The 6,142-nt window shown below is 40.1% G+C and overlaps 1 protein-coding gene across 1 annotated transcript in view; it reads left to right on the top strand.

The window, feature by feature from the left end:
- The first annotated feature begins 3,921 nt into the window (after window positions 1–3,921).
- Window positions 3,922–6,142, top strand: part of LOC111577671 (tyrosine-protein kinase CSK) — a 44,365-nt gene continuing 42,144 nt past the window's right edge. Inside the window, exon 1 of the mRNA XM_023284048.3 lies at window positions 3,922–4,154. The gene's annotated coding sequence lies outside the window, so the exon portion shown is untranslated. The remainder of the gene's footprint in view (window positions 4,155–6,142) is intronic.

Genomic DNA, 6,142 nt, shown 5'->3' with positions numbered 1-6,142 from the left:
TGGAAGCACACACTTGGGATAAAACAGTCATTCTCTGTTCTTTTTCTTCTCTACTGTAGCAAAGAATAAGCTTATAATGCGGTCATGATTGTTATAAAATTGCGTTTCTGTTAAAAATGACGCATGTTTTATTCTAGACGAGTCTGATCTTGAGATTTAGTAGTGTCAGGGAAAATGGAGAAAAAGTGGCAATAAAATAAGTTTAAAAGTATTGACAGCCTTCTTGGTTATTCCTAATTAAGCTACTGATGTGAATGCAAACCCTTTACTCTAAAAACATGCTGTTAAGTGTAACTTTGGATATACATGAGAGCCACTCGCTTTAAAATATTTCAAATTGATATATATTGAGCCTTGATCTTCTGATGAAATGCACCTGCTAGGGTGACAGTGGGCACTTGACAATATACATTTATATATACATTTTTTTAAAACTAAAAGTGTGTAAACAGCAAGATCTGAGTGGGCAGTGGTAATCAGAAAATACAAATCCTTAGTTAAAAGTTTTGAGAGACACATTTCAATTGAGTGCTCCTTTTTATTTTAACACCACTACATTACATGATGGGCACATTGCACTTTTTATTCTACTGTATTTATTTGGCAGTTCTAATTTGTAGTTACTAATTTGGATATTGAGATTTTAAAATAGATGATGACTTTATAAAGTATGATTTTGTTACACATCAAACTATTCAGTAAGATGATAGAATGAACGGTAAAAAATGCCACCTGCCATTCTGCATAGTGAATTACCTTATTTGTGATACTGGCCAACACTTTTCCATAATCCCATTACAAAACTTCTAATAATGGAGTCTGTTTCTAATAATGATACATAACAATTTTAATATATTGTAATGTCTTTTCACAGCAGATACTATGGCTTGGTCTTATTTCTCCCTGAAGAAAGGCTTATTGTGTTTTCACGGTTTTTCTAATATTGGTGCAAAATAGAGATTTAACCCCTAAAATTCACCTCTGTATCAAAGTTACATATTTAGAAACTGAGGTATTTTTCATGAAAATAATCTCTTTCAGCCTTCAAATGGCTTAGATGTAATTCTGCACTGTCGCTTCATTTAGAATATAATGAACTATGAAGTCCTTGTCTCTGTTGCCACAAAACCCTCCACACTTACTGCAGCTTCATCACATCAGCTCACCTACAACTCTGCTGAAAAGACTGTAAAACTACTCTAAACTATACAAATGCAAGTTGTAATACAGGAGTAATTGAGCTATACGTATTCAGACCAAAAACCAAATCTGAAGACACAAAAAGCTGCAAGCTGACAGGATTATATTATATTCATCTTATATTTGTTAAATATTAAACCCTGAAACTCGGAATAAAACTGAGAAATAGACATAGAGTGAAGCCATCATGAATGTACTTATTTACACCTTGATGCTACTTTACCCCTGTTATTAGTTATTGGGGTTTATGATCATTAGTGAAACATGTATAGAGAAGTGCATATATTTACAGTGGCCTAAACGGGTAGACTAGACTGGCGATAATGCAGAGCATATTCCCAAACAAAATAATCATCCAAAGTGACATACGATAAACATGGGGTTCCTGGGAGACTTCATTTATATCGTAATATTTGTATTACATACACATAGATGGAGATTTCAAGGAGTAGGCATGAGATGTGTCCCTCTTAATATTTAGAACACATGCATTCCAAAGTTGTTTAAATCAATCCAACTGGACTTTAAGAAGGTTCCTTGAAGACATTTCACCTCTCATCCAAGAGACTTCCTCAGTTCTGGTGGTGGTTGATGTTGCCTCAGCTTATAACCCCTGTGAGGTGTGGTCAGTGTTATTCACATTCCGATGACCATTGCCAAGGCCCACCTGGCTCCTCAACGATGGTCGCTGGGAGCCAGGGAGTGACAAAGGGGGTCATTGAAATGCGAGTTTCACCGAGCCCTCGTATGCTAATGGTGGTCGTTAGCATGAGCCACCTCACCTGAGTCATTCTGCTGAGTAGCCACCTCACCTGAGTCATTCTGCATTTGGGGAGTTTTGAAAGGACCTGATTGTAAAATGGCGAAAAAAAGATGTCGCAGACCACCCCCCCTGTTCAGAGATGGCTTCTCCACTTTGACATGGATGGCTTCTTTCACGCCTCTCTCAAACCATCTGTCCTCCCTGTCCAAAATCTGAACATTGGTGTCCTGAAATGAGTGTCCCTCTTCCTTGAGGTGAAGGAAGACCACCAAATCCTGTCCTGAGGAACTGGCTCTTCTGTGTTGAGCCATTCGCTTGTTAAGTGGCTGTTTGGTTTCCCCTATGTAGAGATCTGAGCATTCCTCGCTGCATTTAACTACATACACCAGGCTGCTCTTCTGACTGTGTGGTGTGGGGTCTTTTGGGTGGACCAGTCTTTGTCTGAGGGTGTTATTTTGCTTAAAAAAGACAGGGATCTGGTGTTTGTTGAAGATCCTCCTCAGTTTTTCAGACAGTCCAGACACATACGGAATCACTATGTTGTTTCGCCTGTTCTCCTTCTCTTCAGTTCTCACTGGGTTGTTCTCCTTTCTGGATCTTGTGTGAGCCTTCACAAAGGTCCTCTTGGATGAGAGGTGAAACGTCTTCAAGGAACCTTCTTAAAGTCCAGTTGGATTGATTTAAACAACTTTGGATAACCATGACCTGGATGAATGAGAAACTACACAGACAACACATGCATTGTTCCAAACTATAGGCACAAAAGAGGAGTAAATCATGCCTATGCGCATGTGTAACTAAACAGGAATAATATTAAATTAGCAAAGTTGACAGAGAATATACATTTGAAAGCAAGAGCCTGATTGCATTATGTTCATGTATATTCTGAACAGTCACCTGGTGCCTTAATTAAGTGTTTTTTCTTTACCTAAATAAAGTTGTTTCCATCACAAATTGATACAGAGAAGATACAAATTGTTGTATAATAATTCACCAGAATGCAGGAAATTTAGTATATGACCCCCACACCCACAATTAATGTGTGTTGCCTCAATATTGAAACTAAAACTACACCCATTACAAGATAGAATAATGTCAAGCAGAATACTGGTTGCAAAAAAAACCCCAATGCCTTAACGTTTTATGCCTGTTTTTACTCAAGCATATCATTTTCCACACTTACACCTATGATAAATGCATATTTTTGGAAATATTAAAGAAAAAGCATGAAGTATGTGAGCATCACATGAAGTCATAAGTGGCAGAAGACTATATTTGCTGTGTTTTAACAGTTCCATTTTACAGCATTTTGATTTTTTTTCATAAAATAGTCTGCTATGGAAACTTTAACAAAAATCTGAAACTCTGAAAAGGCAAAAATAGCCTTTTGGAGTATGAAATCTGGATTACCTCAGTAAATTGTGAATGAATTTAGTTGTTTTTTTCCATTTGTAAGTTTTAATGATGTGAAGTAGCAACATGGACTATAGCGTCACACTGACTTGATGTAATTATTGGTACTGTGATGGTACTCCTGACTGTAAAATAACTAAAAAGAAGCCTTGATTGTGTGTTTAGCAGCAGCATGTCATTTTTCTAAACTTATGTTGGAATCAAACCCTAGACACTGAAATACAGATTAATTTAAGAAAAACACTAAGAGGGTATAATCTGGACTTGGCTGAGTAGTGAGGCCTAAACATGAACCAGCCCAGACTTTTTTATACCCTGAGATATATGGCCTAACCCGGGTATAGTTTAGCGGGGGATTTTTCTGACCTGTAAGTGTAACAGGCGGCCTATTATCTGAGGGGAGGCCTCCCGCTGTAACAAGTCGTCCATCGGTTGACAGTCACCTGTTGTCCACACGGCTGTGCTCACACACCACTCACCCTGTGGCTGGGCTGCCGCTCTGCCACTCTGCGCATGCGCCCTGCTCTGACGGCGCGGAGACCATTTCCTTCCAGCAGCAGGCCTCGCACGGCTCCGACACACACACACACACACGCACGCAAACATACACACATATGCGGACACAGGAGAGACAACCGTCAAAGCAAAGCCACGTTTGGAATTGTCTAATCTTTACTCCGCACAACCTGGATGCTCCCCGACCGCAGGAGTCATCCTAATGGGCCTTCATCGCTAATTAGCAGCCACATCTGCTCGACAGCACCCTGATATCTTTTGGGTGAGTTGACCACAGCGGTGTGACTGTTTTGTCTGGGTTTGTTGCTGCTGCCGCTGCAACGTTTTCGGCAGGAGGAGGGTCCGGATAGAGCACAAGGGAATGCCATTATTTTTTTTCCGTACTCGGTTTTAATCTGAGCTTTACAATACATTCACATATAGCATTAAAATGCTTTGTTGTAACCGGGTGCCGCTGTGTAGAGCTAACGTTAAACCTGACTGAAAGCGTTAGCATTAGCTGCTAGTTAACATGCAATGTAACGTCATGAGATCCATTATCGGACACAACTTAGCGTTATGCTAGGTTTAACAAGATTTTATCTCTCGTCTACTCCCCAGTGCAATAATATGGATTGGCAGTGAAGCAGAAACACACGGACAAAACAAGCTGAAATTGTGCTGTTGTTCGTTTATGTTACCCACAGTTAAGTTGGTGTTATGGGCGATTTTGCCGCTGTGCCCAAAACCTCGTCGTCACCCCCTTTTCTCTCCTCTGATTCCATAGTCGGACACCTCGGTCATGTCTCACGGCTTGTGTTATTTACCTTTTTCTTTGGCTGTCCTCCCTGTTGACACGATGTGGTCCATTACTGTCGGGAAGTCAGTACAACAAGGAACCATGCAGCATTGTGTTGCTGGCGGATGCCTGAATTTGAATTGTGTAAAATGTGGAGCAGCTGACTGTAGAGGGTCAACTACTGTGTCGTTTAAATAACAACCATTTGCATATTGGACTTGTGAAAACACTGTGGTCTGGCCTGTAGGTATTGTTTGGCATTTTGCACGAAAATAAGGACAGCACGCACGACAGAATGCTATGTCCGATAATGGAGCCAGTTATTTTAGCATGCTTCTCGATGCACTAGAACACAGGGATCGAGCTGAGGTTCAGCCCCTTGTCATGAGGAAACATATATCTCGCCGCTGATCATGTTTTAATAGAAGATGTCTTTCGCCATTGCAACCATTAGCATTTCTCTTGGTTTTAGGGGAGCACGTAGCACTGTATTTAACTGTCCAGAAAAAAAAAATGTTACAAAAGTGCCATTGATGACAGCAGATATTTGTTAAAGCGTTTTTGTGATGATACTGTGATATTCTGTTTATCCCTCTGGGAAATAGTTTTTCTGTCTGCATCTTCCACAGGGAGGTCAGAGGTCAAGTTAGTCAGTAGAACACCATCTGGGAAATAGTCCAGCTCCAGTCCCTTTTCAAGGACACTTTAACATGGTGGATGCTGGCAGAATCAGTTAAAGGAGCATGAAATGTATTGTCAATACCTGCGAGATATATTTTTTAAATGCCATTGATAGTTCATGAAATACACTAGCATGAGGTCCGCTGAAGCTTTGGCATTAGCTCCTCACTCTTCAAGGTAACAGTCTGCCTGAAATGTTGAAATGTACATACCTTTGCAAGCCATGGCATGACTGACAAAAGCAGTGTAGTCTCTGCAGTGTATTGGTACTTTACATAGTGGTTCCATGAAGTTTACGTGAGGACTGTCTGACTGCTCTGCTTTGTAGCACGCCTAATCAGTCCTGATCTCACTCCTGGGTTGTTTTCAGGGAACAAATCTAATGATTAGCTTATTATCTCAGTGCCTGTGCTCGTTATCTGACATGTTAGCGTGTTGTGGTAACTCAAAATCTGTAGTATCATCTGTCCAGATCTTGTTGCCTATTTTAATAACTGATTGCCTCAGCAGGTTTGACCAGCGATTAGCGTTTGCATTATAATCTGGATATAGACACTGGCAGAATGACTGATTAGATAGATAGTTGAGTTGGTTCTGCTTGGTACTTAAATCACACAACTCCGATTTTAGAAGTATATGTAATGGTTTAGAGATGACTTTTTTATTTTTTGTATTTTTACTCCTTAATTGCAATTTCTAAGAAAAAAGCATCAGCTGTAAGAGAAGTTGTCCTTTGTTTGTTACTTTGCTCCCAAATGGCTGTTGTCGCGTTATCATGCCCACCTGTCTTA

Source organism: Amphiprion ocellaris, chromosome 1 (genome assembly GCF_022539595.1).
Source record: "Amphiprion ocellaris isolate individual 3 ecotype Okinawa chromosome 1, ASM2253959v1, whole genome shotgun sequence".
In the NCBI taxonomy this organism is placed as follows: domain Eukaryota; kingdom Metazoa; phylum Chordata; class Actinopteri; family Pomacentridae; genus Amphiprion; species Amphiprion ocellaris.
Note: the sequence above shows the minus strand (reverse complement) of the source record. Positions and strands in the feature narration are given on the sequence as shown.